General features: G+C 38.6%; 1 protein-coding gene and 1 long non-coding RNA gene across 2 annotated transcripts in view; one reads left to right on the top strand and one right to left on the bottom strand.

Annotated features, from left to right (window-relative positions):
* Window positions 1–10,575, top strand: part of LOC116680306 (uncharacterized) — a 13,233-nt gene extending 2,658 nt beyond the window's left edge. The window contains exons 2-3 of the long non-coding RNA XR_004329746.1: window positions 9,505–9,515; window positions 10,566–10,575. This is a non-coding gene — a long non-coding RNA (uncharacterized LOC116680306). The remainder of the gene's footprint in view (window positions 1–9,504; window positions 9,516–10,565) is intronic.
* drd2a (dopamine receptor D2a) overlaps window positions 1–18,655 on the bottom strand; it is a 49,488-nt gene that overhangs the window by 22,731 nt on the left and 8,102 nt on the right. The window lies entirely within an intron of this gene.

The raw sequence follows: 18,655 nt of genomic DNA, 5'->3' as shown, positions 1-18,655 counted from the left end.
GGGGGGGGAATACTCTGGATGTGAGTGAGTAATTATCTAGGGAAGTTCTGTAGTGAAATGTTTAGTTTAAAAATTCTGTTTGACTTATTCACCTGCAGTGCCTTGTCAAATGTTTGCAAATTGGCGCATTTTAATTAGTTAACACCTAATTTGCAGGAGAGTCGGCCTGGGGGTACTGGGGGGTACCCAGGGCCCTCGTGTGAGGAGGGCCCTAAAATATGCTAGAACGAATAGCTGTGGATGCGGGGAGGGGTTCATAGAAAATGCCTCTCTACGGGGCCCAGAATTTTGTGCAACGCCCCTGCTAATTTGCATATCAAAGTGGCTATTATGATGACATTATCAGACAAAAATTAAAAATAACACAGCTAAACACAGCTGCGGTAGGAGCTGCTCCTGCCTCTCTGAGTCCAACAGTGTGCCGCTGCTGCGAGGGGACGCGGAGGGAGAGGGAGGGTGAGGGAGTGGACAGCGTCGGAACTCGACAAAGTCTCATCTCCCCACCTAATGTTTAGATTTTTTTTATTCAGTAAATAAATTTGTTTGACAGGGAAGCTGTGTGCAAACAGGAATATATGTTAATTTATAAAAAAATAAAAAAGCACTGCAGAAAAAGGGCACTTTTTCTTGAGGAACAAAAAGGCAGGTGCTCAAGCCCCATTTGATGTCTATGTGTGCACATGCCTGATGTGGGGTCTTTTGTATGCAAACACAGTTGCTTTTACATCTAGTGTTTCACATCAAAGCAGTGTATCCTTAATACAAATAACATTGGGACCATGCTCAATGGACTTGTGGTCAAAGCTTTAATTTATACGGTTCTTTTTAGGGGCTGTGGTTGTAGTAGTAACAACAGGTTTGGATTTGTTTGGGGCGACTGTGGCTCAGTGATATAGAGGTCGCCTGCCAATCGGAAGGTTTGATCCCCGGCCCTGTAGTCCCATGTCGAAGTGTCCTTGGGCAAGACACTGAACCTGGAGTTGCCAGTTGCTTGTTTGGCAGCCTCGGCCACAGTGAGTAAATGGTTCCTGTACTGTATAAAAGCGCTTAATTGTTAAGACCAGAAAATGCTGTATATGAACAATCCATTAACAGTCCATTTAAAAACCGCAATTAGTGCTCCCAACTTGCCAGATCTTTAAAAAAACACACATATGAAACCGAAAGGCAAACAAACAGTGGAACTGTCTACCCTTAAGAGACAGATCCCCATAATATCTAAATCCTTAATTAGTGACATTGTGCCGGAAAAATCATCAGAGACACACATTTAGAGATTTAGCTTTATAAATGTGATGATGAAATGTAATCTCACATTAATTATTTATATTTGAGCTGAATAGAAACTCATATAGTAAATATTCTTTAATTGTCATTTTATAACAATTTTTTTTTTAAAGAATATGTTTGTGTTTAGCCAATGTGTCACAAACCAGACAAAATGCATCATTATGCATTATCAGTGATGGCAAAAGTACTCACTTCACGTACTCAAGTCGTAGTACAGATACAAGTACAGATACTTGTGTTAAAAATACTCTGGTAAAAGTAGAAGATCTTCTTACTCATGTGCAAGTAACAAAGTACAGGCTTGAAAATTTAATTAAAGCATAAAAGTAAAAGGAACCTTGTGAATGACAACCACTTTTTATGCAAAGCTACCTGGACCACACAAATGTTACTAGATTGCATGCTGAGAAACTTCAGTGGAGATGGAAAAAAGGCTCTTTATTTGCAATTGGCTACATTGTAAATGGATGTCTGCCACTAGGCCTAAAACATCCCATATATGATTACTGTGACAGAGACTGGGACTCCAGGTTAACAAGATTTTGACTGAGCAGCAAGGTAGGAATTCAGTTGTGATTCTGTGACAATTCACAGATCCAGTTTCTCTTTTTTAATCTTTCCCTGAATCTACATGTATGTGTGTGCTCAAATATGGCTTTTGGAAAGAAAATAAAGGATAACACATGAATTACTAAACAGATATTAATTAAGAAGTTCTCCAGCACATTGGCCAGGAGCCAGTCTTGATGCTTACTATCTCAAACATCTCTCTCAGATAAGGCCGAGGATGATTAGGAATGTCTGGCTGCTTGTCTGCCGAATCTCTGGGATCTCTCTTTTCATTATTTTCAATCATGTCACCGTCCATACTATGTGCTAACGTTAGTGCCATCAAGCTGCAATGATTTGCTGCGGAATGAATGCAGTATGCCGCCGAATCTGTTGAGTCGTCTTAGTGGTGCGTCATGTTCAACGTACAGTACATTCCCATCCAATTAGATTGAATATGGTATTGATGGCGCAAAAAATGATAACTGTAACTCCATTGAAATTATTTGAAACTTGTTAGTGAGGACTAGATTGGGACTGTATTTAAAGCTGACAACTTTGCCCCAGATGTGTCTATTAAAAAAACTTCTCACTGTTGATGCAACGTGCAACCTAGCTAACAGGTGAAGAACACAAACAAGAAAATCACAAGCTAACTTGCTTTAAATGTGCAAAAACTATAGACCACAACAACAGGCTTAAATTAACTGACTTGTTCTCACTTTTTTCTTTGTGTGGCACATGTGCCCGCTTACGGTCTGAGAAGCTTGTCCGTGCTATTCTCCGACATGACAACCTCTTGTACAAAACTAAAGCAACAAGCCAACTTTTTAAAATGTAAGGAGTAGAAAGTACTAATATTTGTGTTAAAATGTAAGGAGTAAAAGTAAAAAGATCAAAAATATTAAGTAAAAAAAATATTACAGTAACAAAGTACTTTGTTACTTCCCATCTCTGTGCATCATTTATGTAACTCTTTGAAGATCCTAGTGACAGTCAGTGTAAATGTATAACACCTTGTAAAGTGTATAGTGCATTATTATTATTATTATTATTATTATTATTATTGCGACATGAGTTTCTGGTCGCATAATTAAAGTTAACAAATGTGTTGTGCTTCTTCTGCAATCAATCTGCACTGTTATCTGGAAGTAGATGAATTTACTTGAAATTTGCGTGGAAACCCTTTGCTTTAAAGCTATAGTGCGTAGTTATGACAACAAAAACGACAACACTGGCGGCACATCCACATGATACAGCCTTCCGTGATCACCAATGCGCCCCCACCCCTCCTCCATGCAGATGATAGCAGCCAAAGAGAATAAAAAATATATTACAGATTCTTCAGATGAGCTAATTACCTTCACTTGTGTTTCTACGCGGTAAAGTCACCGGAAGACAATCTTCTGAACATAGACATATAATCTTAAGTTTCTATTTACATCACTGAGTAGATTTAACACTGTATAGCATCCTGCTTTTTTAACGAAGCTGTGTGTGTCATCTTATTAGATTAACATGGAGAAATACATTGATACATCCTATTTTACAAAACCCTTAGCAGTGCAGTTCCCTCCGACCTGTCTAGATTAATGTTTATGTCATCCTTCATTTTCCCAACTCCATTTTCACGCTCTCCTTCTGTCAGGATTTAGAGAAATGGCGGCCCCAAAAATTCAGAGACGACAGAGCAGTGTTGACTTCAAAGATTTAATAAAGAAAAAGGGTACAACAAAATTTAGTCCTGAAGAGAGCCGGCAAAAATAGTTTCCAGCAAATGTTGAGGAATCCAAAAGACCAGAAATAAAAAAAAAACTGGACCACCGAGACAAAGGGGGTAGACATGCAGTACAATGATCAGACAACAGACAAAGACACCCCAGAGACTAAATACACAAGGTAATGAAGGTGAAACAAGGGACAGGTGACACAAGGGCTCAGAAACAGGTGAAACACATCAGGACGGGGCAGAAAATCACACAGGCATGGGAGACATGGGAGAAAACAGATTACAAAATAAAACAGGAAACTGAAGCCTAAATCATACACAAGGATGAAAACATCCAGACAGTTAGGAAATGGGGAATAAATTAACACAATAAAACAGAAAACAGAAAATTGCAACCATGACACCTTCCCGCTAACCTACACCGTAATTAGTTCTCCAGCATTTCAGACTGCTGCTCCCGCTGACTCAAATCTACTTACCATCATCATCTACATTTAACTCTTTTTATTGCTGCCCCTAATTCTATTTCCACAACCCAACAATCATGTTCTTCCCCTTGTAATTGTTTCTATAGCATGTTTTTGTCTTCTTGATTCTACTTTGTTGTAGTTGTTATGACTGTTATCTGTCACTGTTGCCTCTTGCCTCTAGCCAAGGGCATTGCTGTAGAAATCCTGTTGAACAAAGTTAAAGAGGGAATGAACAATATGGAGTAAGTATTTTATGTAATGGATTCTGTGTCTGAAATATGTAAGGGAATAAAGTCTTTGCACAAGTGACAAAACAAAAAAAGTCCTGCTTTGATTTGGCAAACACTTTCAGTACATCAATACATTTTATAATTGCATCTCACTTCAAGACACACAGTGACTTTAGGCTCACGATAAAGACTCTTATTTTGCAGTTCCAAATTGCAAATGTTCTTTAGTTAAGGCCCCTCTGTTGTAGACATACTTCTGTTTTGAGTCAGTTTTATGCTGTTTGACCAGACAAACTTTCCAAACACAAACAAATTACCTTAACATTGGCATGTTGAAATGTTCTGATTTAATTCCATATTTATCCATCCACAAGTGGTGGCAGGGGAAGCAGAACAGGAACAATCCAGGATGCATCATGCTTCAGTATTAAAGAATAAGTTCACCATTTTCTTTCAAGTCTGTCTTAAAACAGCACTCACACGACGATATGGACATTAAAAAATAATTTAGCTCCTAGAATAATTCCTCCTCTACAATACGGGCAATGAAGATATGTCTTCCTTATGCGATTCTAATTTAAAAGATGGGGGACAAAATCTAGTTCTTGTTCCATGTAAAACTCCTTAGTTCAGCCAAAGCTAATTTTAAGCAGACTTAGACAAATCAAGAGGATATCTTCCAAAGACGGTCCTTTAGTACAACATTCTCAATTTCATTAGCAAAAAATAAATTTCTCTTACCTCTGTCAGGAAACAGTAGTGTCTATGAAAACAGAGGGGGGTTTTGTACTACAAGGGTTGTAACTTTGGAAAATATCCTCATTATATGGATAGCAGACTGACAAATCCTCAGCTTTACAGTAAACTGCAGAATCCAATTTTACACAGAGCAAGGGCTGGTTTTGGTTCTCCAACTCTTTACAGCCATTATGGAGAGGAGGAAGAATTATAGCAGCAGAAAAAACAACTTCACTGTCAATATGTTTATATGTATATATATGCATACATAAAGATGGACTTTCATTTTTTATGCGTAGCCTTGAAGTCCCGGAGTTGCTGAAAATGGTTTTCTTTCTATAAAATATGAATCTTTTGATTGTTTTCATTCAAGCACTTTGAGTTTACGTGTAATGAAATGTCCTAGATAAATAAATGCGATTTTGTTCTTGTACATGTACAGATTACATGACCAAATGCAATACATCCAGGTTATTTTTTAGCAAATGTGACACGTGAAGCCATGTTTTGCTTTAAATTCTCCAGACAGTGGTTTTCTTCACAGGGGTTTTCAATTATTTATTGTAGTCTAAAAAACACTCTGCATCATAGCTTCCTGTCACCTCCTGGAGCTCAACATGGAACTCTTGAAATAAGTGTTGTAGCAATGCAGATGTTTTTTTTTTTTACATTTGTTACATTCATCTTTTTACAGTAATCACTGACTTATGCGCCCTATATGAGCACGACGTGTTCTTATTCAGAGGGCCAAGAAAATCTCTGTTGGTTTTGAAGAACTTCAAGGATTATCAGAACACATTATACTTATGAAGGACATACTCTTTTAGTAATAAGTTTACAGGGTCCAGAAACGTCTAACCTACAATACATCTGAATGACACTGCATTGATTTAATTTACACTTTCAAAAAGCTGTGTCCATTTGTTGCTTTAACCTTGACTGTGAATGTTAAGACCTTCAAACATAATTAGTTTTTCTCTCTGCTGTTTTAAGATCATATTGTCAATACAAAGCATATACATGCAAACGTGACTAGAAAACAAAAGGATGGACATAACTAGACACATACTGTACCATGCAACATGAAAGACAGCATGCTTGAGCCCCGAAGACAGCTAAATTAATAAGAACAGTTACCAGCGAAGGGCAGAGGAAAGCTTCAGTGAAGGAAAGAAGAAAGCCTTATAGAGAAGAAAGAAAGAAAGGGGTGAGTGAGGGAAGAGTGTTCCTGTTAGGATGTGTAAGTATTGCTCTGGGGCACCAGTCTGCGTGTGTACCCTGCAGATGCCCTGTGCTGTCTAATCTAATTTATTTGCCAGCTCTACTTCTTTACTTACAGTACGTGAGACTATTCTCACTGCTGGCCAGATAACTGGTGCTTGCTTATAATCAAAAACCTTGGCTCCTTCCATGCTGCCTCCAATCTCCTCTATTCTTTAAATGACTCCTTTGTGACACCGTAGGCTACCTGATTATGATAATAATCATGTCCCTCTCCACAGATAAGTCAGAGGTCAAACAAAAGAACCCAAAACAGATTTAGTGTCTGCACAAGGAATCTTAAATAGAGTATATATCCGCAGAATGTAAAAAACAAGGACCAGTGTCCCTTGTTTAAAGCTAATGCTAATAATGCTAATCCCTTATTGCCTTCCAACTAGAGCCAGGCAATATGGAGAAAATCAAATGTCACGACATTTTTGACCAATTATATCGATATTGAGGTAATATTGTAGGGTTGACTAATGATACTTTCACACAATATTTACACAATGAGATTTATGATATATGATCATTAGTAATGTGGATATATTGAGTGGGTAAAGGCAAATAAAAGAACTGCTAGAACGTTTAAAGTATGAATTCAAAGGTCTAATTTTGCTGTTATAAATAGCCGTTGGCAGTCAGCTGAGGCAGTCAGCTTCTTTGTAGTCTATATCAACAACGTTTAACTTCCTGGATTGTTTAGGTGCCGCCGGAACTTCTACCAGATGTCCCTCATTTTGGCCGAATGTCCGTCACCTTCCACTTTATTTGTGTTGGCCTTTTGAACTCTGGTCAATTTATGAGGACATTGCTTAACGCTCAATGACTCTGAAAAAGGGCACAAGTTCCAGGCTGGATAAAAAAATCACCTGTAGAGGCTAGAAAGACCCCGAAGACACTTCCGTAGCCGCTAACTCGTTAGCTTTTAGCAGCAGCAACTGGCAAGTGTCTATCTTTCATGGTTATGATTAAACTATGAATCAGAGGTGCTGTTTTTGCTCGTGGGCGAGTCTCTCGGGTCCAGAGGGTTAACTGTTTCCCAGATCTCTGCAGGGTAAATCCAGACAGCTAGCTAGACTATGTGTCCAATCTGAGTTTTCTGTTGCACGACTAAAGAAACTTTTAGGTACACATCAGTTCCACCAAAACAAGTTCCTTCCCTAGGCTATTTTGCAGAGGCACCGTTGCTCCGTCTGGCGCCTAGCATCGCCCAAGATGATTGTGATGGGTTTAAAGAAATGCCATAAACCAGAGCACGTTTTTTTCTCCCATCCCCCCAATGCTGTGTTGAACAGCCAGACCCTCCCTTGCAGGGCTGTGCAGGAAGGTCTGGCAATATGACACTAGCTTCTCTGTAATTGGGATAACAGTTGAGAATATTACCAAACTGTTTCAGAGCCAGAATCCAAAAAGCAATGTGGTGACAAGCTACAAAGCTACTGTATCAAGGTTATTGTAAATTGACTGACTGAAAAAAACAGCTCTCAAACCAGAACACTGAAATAGAACTGACAGGATGCACTTGAAGGAATTTGTTCAAAATGTAGTCATTACAAACATACTAAAAACAAGATGATACCTCAGATCCACACAACAAACCACCAACCTAGTTCCTTCTTGAAACTACTACCACAACCTTACTGAAAATGACATGGAGCTGACTCAAGGGACTTCAAAATCATCTGCAGGACAACAAGGACTATTGGTACTATGGCTAATAGATGAATTGAAACTAAGAATGACCCATCTGAAGGATACTGAAAACAGGTAGTAGAGTTGGGCGATTTGGAGAAACTCAAATATCACCACATTTTTGACCAAATATATCAATTTTAAATAGATATTGTAGGAATGAGTATGGAAGTTTTCACAAATTATTTACACAGTGATATTTTTGATAATCGTTGGTAAATGCAAATAAAAGGACAGCTAAAACAATCTGAAAAGTTCAGAAAATAACATCACTTTACTCTAATGTAGCCTCTTAAAACAGGAAAAGACAACACTTGTGTCATATTACGATATTATGATATCCAAAATGTAATACAAGGCGATATCTCGCCTCATACATCTATATCAATATAATATATTGCCCAGCCCTAACTACAAGTCCTGAAGTTATCAAAGAATAAACAACTAACTGAAATTGTAAAAAGTTGAAAAGTAGAGCTTTCAGTCTGAATTTAAAAGGCCCTGCAGCCTATTGACTTCTTTTAAACTCTGGGGACAGACAGGAACTCTGTAATTTGAAAGCAGAGAGCACAGGATGTTATAATGTGACATAAGAAACAGAAGGCGCAGACACCTCTCTCCTACCTGATAGAATCAAGTTGAGGGTGTCAACGTGAGAATTTTTTTGCACAAATATTGAAATCATCAATAATTAAAATCTCATCAGAAGGAGTAACAAGGTCTAAGATAATTTCAAATTCTTCTAAAAACTTTGAATAAAGGCCAGATGGTTTATAGAGTACCACGAGGTGGACTAATCAAAGTATGTTGCCCTAGACAAAGCGGATGCATCCTTCAGTTACAATGATTCCTAACACACTTAGGTAGGACAGTGCCTATCTTTATTCAAAGACCAGCTGGCTAAGTCCAGGCTATGTGAGAAGTTTGGTCTGGAAATTAAGATTTCACACAGACATGCTTAGTTTTGAAGATTCAAGCAAAGAAAATGCTTGAAATAGATACCGGGCCAGGAAAGCAAAATTATTGGAGAGTGGATGTCTGAACAATTGGCCTTCATCCCGGTCTGGTGTCATTTTGTCAGTCTCATTAGTTCATGGCGGTGAGCCACCACTAAAGATGTGAAACAGAAACATCAAGTAGCACAAAGAAAACTGATTAGATTTAAATTACAGCACACAGCCTCAATGGGTCCCATGTATTATCAGATATGTTCAGTTACAGACAACTCTTTAGCCTCTTTTCCATCTACTTTAAGAGGGTGGAGAAATGTAACAGGTACAATACCAGAGCTAGGGAAGCAAACCACAACCTTATAAGGATGAATCATTTTCTTAGAGTATACCAGTGCAATGGAGCGAAATAAACTGCCTCATGCAATTACAGAGGTGCCATGGTCTTGAAGAAAAACTGCAGCTGCTCAACAACTTTCCCAAATAAAGCGATACGTATTTTACTTCACAGTGTGTGGCAGAATTTCATCAATTTATCTTGATATTTTACATTAGACTTTAATGCATTTTTTGAGAAAAAAACGTTAGAGTTTCTTCTACGGTAAATCACAGACTTCATTATGCCCTTTTTGCAGTAAATGATACACAAATTAGAAATTAAAATGACCTTGATGAATGTAATCATTTGACTAAAATAAGGTGTAACAATTTGGTTTACGCTCTCACAGCACAAATTGGCCATTTCATATCTGCAAAGGTTTATGTGTTGCTGATCAATACCAGTATTTCTTATTTTTCGAGGTGCTGCGATTTCCTGCTTTGAAAACCTTTCATTCTGTGCTCTCTGCTTTCGAACAAACATATGCACTTTGCAATTATCAAACAAAAAACAGGCGAACTAGGTCGCAACACATAGTATTTTTGTAATCCATTTTGTATTATTCTTTCAAGCTTCCCAGTAATTAGCTACCATTCTCACTTATTTTGTCATAATGTGACACTTTAATTTGTGTCCATTGTTTTAGTTGTGACTATTTAGGGCAACAGCATGCAGCATCAGACACCTGTCAGTGCTGTTGCAAACATCCACTATTCTCAGCTCAGAAACTGTTGAGTGCCGTGCGTAGTGTAAATAGAAACAGCAGTCAATAAGCTACTGGTATGAAAATTCTCACACACAAACTTGGATTCACCAGCAAAGACTACTCCATCAGATACCTTTGAATAATTTATTAATGAAAGCTGATTGATGTGCGAGGGGTGAAGTGGCTTTTAGTTATCCATTTGCTGACTGCTTTGTCCTGAAGCTTTGGCAGGGAATCTGCCATAGCACCTGGGCACGACAGACCCCCTTACCATCTTATGGAGAAAGGAGAAAGGAGAGGAAGGATGAAACAGGGTGGGAGAGAGGGGCACAGCATGTGAGAGCATGTGAGGAGGTTGGGTTAGGTGGTTATTTATAGGAATGCCAGAAGAGGCTCAACTGAGGTGTGACCCTGCTCCGGAAATTCTGCTAGGTAGCTTCAATACATGAAATGACCAGGATGTAATTGGGAGTTTCAACTCTAAAGAAGAGTTTAAAATCACAGATATAAACTGAAGTAGCACAGTGGGTGTCATCCATGTCCTAATCAACAAAATTGCCAGGCAGCAGAGTATGCAAAGTGTGAAACCAATTCTAAAAATGTAGCAAATTGACTAATATGGCTGAAACTGTATGAAAATGGTTGCACCAGTTGCATCAGTTATTTGATGTGTAATACAATTGTGAGTATGTGCTTATTTTTTTTGGCTTCAACTGTTGGACTTTTTTCAGGGAGTGTGTGGGAGATCAGCACTGGAGTACAGTAAATATGGAGAACTATAAAGTCATGAAATGTGTAACACAGTATGTATATATATACAGTGCATATTATATATATATGTATATATATATTTATATACTATATATATGTAATGCAATGCATCAGCTTAAATAAATGTTTAACTTTATGCTCATCAACATGTACTTGTACAAATGTTAAAGCTGTTATACATAGTTTCTGTGCCCCCGCCCAGTTACTTGTAGCCGAGGAGGACACGCAGGATTCAAAAAACATGATGGACTCATCCGAAGAGGTCACTATCTTCACTCGAGTGTCGCTGGACTACACCATGTTCTAAACATAGCCATAACGAGAAATATAGAGAGAGTTTTGTGAAGCTGATACCCTTAATTCATTGAATATAATGGATGTTCATTAATATTAAAAAGTTTCGCACTAAAGCTTTGACAGCATGTAAAAAGCACACAAATACATACACTTACTAGACATGATACAACTACTGTTTTTATCTGTGCAAGCAGTGTGCTACATAATGTGTTTACACTTTACTTCAACGTCCACTTCAAATCCAATTTCAATGCCACAGTTGTATCTATGGTTTTTTGTTCTTGGTCTAATTAACAGACTGATGGAAATGTTGCCCATATGTGGCTGATTCTCTCAGAAAGAGCAAGAACACAGTCCTGGCTTTCTTTGATACATTATAACAAAGAAAAACATTGTGAGAATTTTTAGGATATAATGGACTTGCAAAGTTTGTAATCATAAAAAGGGTAATCTGAACTACAAGCACAGAGTCTAGTTATGCATGACAGTTTGGATGTACATTGTGGATAGGTGTAATTACTTTTTAAAAGAAAATACAAAATGTTCTAAATGCTTTGATGGCGGTTACAGGGACAATGGTTTTAGAAATGTTTGTTTGCTGTCTTACTCATTGTAAGACGAAAAGATCAATTTTCCAATTCATGTTTTGCAAGTACTGCTCAAAGACTGGAAGCAGGGTAAATGGTTAAAGTCAACACATTATGTAGACTTATATGTACACTTAGAAAGATGTAGGCTATAACACTGAAAACCACTATAGGCATGACAACTGAACAAAATCAAAAGCTCCAGAACAAATAAATAAGTGGACTTTAAGTGAAAGAATGGATTCAACTGAATTTATCTGCTCTACCAGAAGCTGCAGCTTGTTTGCAATGCCCAGCTAACAAACTTCCTACCTCCAGCAATGACCCAGAATCACTGCAAAAAGTATATTATGAGCCAATTAAATATTATTTGGAATCACAGGACATGTCAATAAGAGTTTGGGGCTGGAAAATCCAGTGTGTGAAAGCCTAGTCTCAGATGCATCAGAGATTAGGTGATTAGTGGCTGTGTCCTGCCCACCATTGGACAAGCTCACTCCAGCAAAAACGTTACTTGAGATAGCGTTACATTAGTCCTTTCCCACAGTAGTCCTGGATTAATACAGCAAGTTCAGCTTGAGAGTCTCCACTGGTCAGCTAACATCTGACTGGCAACATCTGGAGGTGGGGATAATCACTGGCTGTACCATCTCAGTGATCCTGTTTTATGCTGGCAATGAACAGGATGGTCAAAGGAGCTGAAACAGAGTGCAGAGACCCCCTCAGCAATTCCGGAGTAAGGCAACCTCCCATGAGAGCCTTCGTGGACGACCTCACAGTGACAACAACGGCAGGACCAGGAGCCAGGTAGATCCTCCAGGGGTTAGAGAGACTCATGTCATGGTCACGCATGAGCTTCAAACCTGCAAAGTCCAGGACTCTGAAGAAGGGGAAGGTTACAGACAGATTCCGCTTCAGGCTGGGAGAACACCAGATCCCGTCGGTCCCTGAGAGACCAGTGAAGAGCCTTGGGAAGGTTTTCAACAGCAGGCAGAACGACAGAGACTCCATTAAGGCGACTGGTGCTGACCTGGAGGGATGGTTGGGAACAGTGGACAAGTCTGGGTCTACCAGCATAGAATCCTCCCAAGAATCCTCTGGCCTCTAATTATCTATGAGGTCCCAATGACTGTGGTGGAACGTCTTGAGCAAAAGGTGAGCAGCTATCTACACAGATGGCATGTTAGTGGAATACCACTTGGACACAGGCCGGGGTCTGATCAGACTCAGTTGGGTCGCCGGGACGAGGGTATCTGTTGCAAGAACCGAAACACCCAGTACTCCTGGATACAACACTAATGAGGTGTCCAAGGTTGTGCATCAGAAGATGTTTCTGTAAATTGTTTTTCTGTAAATTTCTTTCTGTAAATGTGTTGGTTTTCACAAACAGGTTTAGGGAATGTGACAAGGAGTGAGTCCAAGGAAGGTTACACTTGTGTTTATTAAACCAAGGTCAATTACAATGGAGTGGGTAGATCAGCAATTAAAGTAATGTATTCTTGTGTGGCATGTGTGTTGTGGAGGTGTTGAAGGTGCAAAACCAAAAGATTAATGCAGGGTGCTCACCAGTTGTAGAATAAGGAAGACAGAAAGAACACACAGACTAGCTTTTGATAGCCTGGATGGCCATACTGAGCTTAATTGAGCTATTGACGCTTCCTGTCAACTGGCTGCTGAGGTTGACAGCCTCTGAGACGGTACACATCAAAAGGTTGAGCTCAAAATGAGCTCACACAAGAGCTCATCCCAAGTGCCAAACACAAGGCCTACAGCCAGACAAAGCTCTGCTCAGTCTTCAAACTTCCAACTACCAAATAGACCAAGTAAGTGCCAGCCACAGTAACATACCCATAGGTTCCTCTAAAACATAGGGCTCAGTAGCCAACCAAATCCTACATACAAAGAGGGCACCAAGCTACAGCAACATAGCTCACACAAACATTAGGCACATGAAAGAAAATGCCACTGACTGTAGAAAAGATGCTGGAAAAAGTACTGCATGTACCGCCCATTTAGGCTCTGCGGTGAGCACTATTTGGAGAGCTTAGATGAAGGGAATCAGGTGATTGCAGGGCAGATGGGAGTGGCAGGATCTGGGATGAAAGGATAATAGTCTGAGGGCATCAGGTGAATTTTTAAAGAATGACGCTAAAGGGGTCTGGGAAAGTGGAAAGGTGGCAAAAAAAAGAGGCTGCATGCAGTCACTGGGCGCAGCCGGTCCTTTAACTGATGGATCACAATGCATCCATGTATAACTATAAAAAATTGCCCTTTTGTTACGCTCACTGAGATATTACACTGAGAGCTGTTCATGGGTGAATTTTCATATTCATGTTAAGGCTTTACATTACTAAACAGCTGGATAAAGAGTAGCAGCTACCTTGTATTAATCTATCATCAGTTGACTCTGTCCTGGATGTAAAATAGCCTGACCTCACTTTCTACCCACAATTCCTTAGTCTCACATGCAACCACATCCTCTTATTTGCAGGTGACCCCAGCACTGATCTATGAAAACAGGAGGCATTATCAGGCTATCCAGGACTTCCACAGTAGTGAAAAGGCTTTTCACTGCAGATTGGAAGCACCACGACCTCATCTGGCCAACAAAAACAGATAAGAAGCTATAGTGGGGGGTGTTTGTCTTGTACCCAGTAACTACATATCTACCATAGGGATTGGCTATACTTTCTTTCTTCATCAGATAAAGTGAAGAATTTTATTCTAAGAAGTATCCAAAGTTACTTACAGAAATTAAATCTTCTAATTTGTAAATATGGGTATTACTTACTGTTATTATATTATTACTATGAATACTAGCCTGTTCTCATGAACCATTTGTAATGTACGTTGAGCTACAAAAAGCAATGCACTATAATTTATACGTATTCCACGTATTTCTTACACTATCACACAAACCCGTTCATGAGAATGCTTTGATGGATATATAGGTGTAGATTGTTATAGTTTATTGGCTGCTATGTTATTGTTTGATATTGCAGCCAGCAAATTATGTTGTAATGTGTTTGTAATAACGGAGCACTTCTAAAATAATTAGGAGGTACAACAATGTAGTTATGGGGGAGAACAAGAGGCATGAAATTACCCAGTAATTGTAAACATCTAAAAAATTGTGTCAATGTAATAACTTTATACTTCCCCCACAAATACATAAATTGTTCTTGTTCTGCTTTACTTCACACTATATTATTATTGTACCCCACATAATTTAAGTTTATTAAGGCTGCTTCATACACAGCAACTGTTTTGCAATTGCAATTGCATCTACCATACCATATTGAATGGTCTATGAACTGGCATCAGGCAGAAAAAAAATAATAATGAGGCCTGTCTCTTGTTGCTGTCGAGAGCTAAACTCATCCAATCATGCAGCAGCAATGCAGTCATCATTTTATTAAACCTTGCTATAAACCAAACAATTTGTATTGAATCACTGCTTTTCTAGAGGCTTGAAATGTGATTGTTAAACACCCTCAAACACACAGAAACACACACACATGCATAAACAACACATCCTGCATGTGCATGCAACAAAAACACCCCATTTACGACAGTACCTTCATTACCGCTTTGCAATACACAATTCATCCCATTAATGTTGTTTTGCCATATTTTCTCAATGTTCCTTTCATGTTTTTGGGCATTGTCTGAAATGCTCTGATGACAATATGAAACATGTTTCAAAGAGCAATTTTCTGAAAGTATGTATTTATATTGGATTCAATTATCAAATTTATGTGGATAATATGTTAGGGTAATTTTCTTTTCAAAATTCATGTTGTCAATTATTTACACTGTTTTTCCTCATAGAATTGTAATAAGGTAATACGCCCGTGCAGTTCTAATGCAATGTAAAAATGTATCCTAATTCCTAGTATCAGCCTATGCAAAGGGGACGCAAAACCTCAAGCTGATACCACTTGGTCAATACTGTCAAAGTGTTTGATTCTACCCTGCGATAGCCTTCATCCTAATTAGTTTCCTATCTGCTACATTGCCTTTTAGATGCCAGGTCAAAATCATTGATGCTTGCTAAGTCAATGACTATCTAGTGAATTCCCTTTCTCGTAAAATAGCTCCCTTTTGCTGCTGGAAGAGTGAAGAGGCCACTCATCACAATTGTGAAGCCGCTTTTTGCAGGGTGGCTGTGTAGGTGGTAGCTGCTATGACTTTTACCGAGCTGAAAATAAACCTGCTCATTTAGAGTATAGCAATTAGTGTCATTTTCTTGGCATTGCAATTATGCCTCCTTTCTCTCTACACTTACGATTGCAAAATGTTGTAAAATCCTTCCTAAAGGTGCACTCTGTTTGATTTGGCCCCCTTCTGAGATATGGCAATAAATAGTTATTATTAAAAAAATGGAAATATGGTGAATGATTCAAAAGAAATTTATTGTAAATTGCTATTTCCTAAACATAAAAAGGCACCCTTGTGGCCAAAAACGGTTGTGCTCTCAGTGGTAAACTATTATCTTCATAAAACAACTACAAGAGTAAAAGATTTGCAAATTAAAGAAAGTGTTTGTAACGATGATTGTAAATCACATCAACCTTTCAGGCAGTGTGCATCTGATTAATTTCTTTATATTTAAATAAAGAAAAAAAAAGACAACAATTTGTTGTGCCAAGATGCTGAACCTCCTGACTTGACTTCTAAACAAGTACAACAGGGACCACTCAGTGATTTATTTGACTGTTGCATGCAATAACCTGTATCACTGGAAAATCAGAACAAATTTTACCACTGACAAGGGACTTCTCACCGTGGATATGCTGTCAGAAAAAGATGAGGACAAAAGAAATATTGAAGACCATCCAGGAAGCCTCAAGTCCCATTGAAAGAAAGGAAGACGGATATAATGGGCTGAATTAAAGTCACTATTGCACCATCCACAAAGACAAAAAACCCTCTGGGTACAAATTCCACATATGCATCAATGTTATTGATAGAGTTGGACATAAAGGTTATTGTAGCGATGATTTCAGCCATTACCTACTCAAATCAGACCATAAGGGTAAAAATGGTGGAGCATTCGCCCACTGGAAGGAGATGAGAGGGTAGGGAGGTTGGTAACAAGCCTCCATCTACCTCATTAAGTTGTAGGGAAGCTCCAACCTAACAACCAGTCTTGTCTCTGGTGAGCCCAAATACTTCATATACAAGTACACATACCACACACACACACACACACACACACACAAACACACACACACACACACACAAACACACACACACACACACACACACATACAGACACACACATACACACACCACTGGCTGATTTTCCATTACAAGCCAAATAACACACAGACACACACATAGGAAAGGATGCACACAAACATCCACACATTGACCCTGCATAACCTGACACATGTTGCCTTCTCAACAAATGTCAGAGATGATCTGGTAAATCCATTGCTACTGTAGGCCCCCACTGGACCTCTGCAACAACTGTGTTGTTGAAAAATCAACACATTATGTTGTTGATAAAAAATAATAGTGAGGTAAAAACTGGGTTTTTCCTGTTTGGTCCATGTCTGAGCTCACTGCACAGTCATCTCAGGCAGTTTATAATCCTGCATATCCCCATACTGAGCTGGATGGTGCTGTTGGCTATGGTGCGACCAGCGATGAAGTGGACCAGGTAGATCTTTTGCATTGGTGATACCTGTGCCTGGATCTTTCTGTTATCACATTCTCCCTCTTCTGAGTTTGGTCCAGAGATACAGTTAGTTTTGACTCATTTCCTACTAAATTGTGAGCACGCCGCAGCATTATCTGAGAAATAAGAGATTATCTGACACACGACCAAACTTCCCAGCCTTCAGTCCCTGTAAACTCTAAGTGAAAATGTTGCGTTATTTGGTTTCTTTTCTTGACCTTTAAGAAAAATGTGGCCAGCTGAGATATTTAAAGCAAAACTGTCTGCTTAAATTACATAATTGTGGCTGTACAGGGCTTCATTTAAATGAAAAGGAAGGGAAGTATGACCCAAATTAATATCAGTTGTTAGAGAATTATTAAAAATAGCAGCCCGCAATATCCTCCTTTCCATGAAAGTACAAACATTCTCATCAGTACCAGCATCTGTATCACTACATTACACATGCAAATGCAGGTGCCTGTTATAGCATGCTACAAGCTATTAAGACTTGTGAAAACATGTCAGTCCTTTTCTATGTGAAAATGGGATTTCAGGATGGAACTTGTTAAATCATATTTTGAGCAACTGCTTCCACCAGTTCTGCAAGAAGAAAACCAAAAGACCACAGTAGGACGAGATGCAACAAGTGAGTCCGCGGGTTACATGGTCAGATGGATTGCTAGTGACAACAGAAACCAGAATGTTGTCTTGTGGTTATCACTTTTACCAGGTATTTGAAAGAAATAATTGTTCTTGTTGCATCCACAGTTTCTCAGGCAAGAAATAATCAATTGCTGTTTTTGAGTGGTTGATCGCATGTAAAGTATTGTAAGCAATTTATGCTGCCAGTTAAATTGCAAGGTACTTTTAAAAAGTAGTGGTTTTGCAGGGTCTATTATGTAGGAGCTTTCTCTAAAATGTTCAAGTGATTGAATAGAATAGAATAGAATGCCTTTATTGTCATTATACACAAGTACACGGTACTTGTGCAACAGTTAAAGCAATCCTTTGCAGCGTTGACACAAAAAAAAATAAGAATATAACAGTTAAAATATCAAAAATTAAAGTCAAAGAATATAAGTGTAGTGACTGTCGAGTATACTAATAAATCAGCTTGAATAAACATAGATAAGTGTTACACATCAATAAATAATATTGCACAGTGATGGAATGAAATGATTAAGTACTAATATTAAGTAAATAAGTATTGCACAGTAATGGAAGGTTAATGTATTAAATATTGCACTGTATGAAATGAAATTGCACAGATTCCAGTGTCCTATGAGGTATTACATAACAGTAACAGTATAACAATAATATTGCACAGTCGGAC

This window comes from Etheostoma spectabile, chromosome 3, assembly GCF_008692095.1.
Source record: "Etheostoma spectabile isolate EspeVRDwgs_2016 chromosome 3, UIUC_Espe_1.0, whole genome shotgun sequence".
NCBI classification, from domain to species: Eukaryota; Metazoa; Chordata; class Actinopteri; order Perciformes; family Percidae; genus Etheostoma; species Etheostoma spectabile.
The sequence above is the reverse complement of the archived record's forward strand: the minus strand, read 5'-3'. Positions and strand labels throughout refer to the sequence as shown.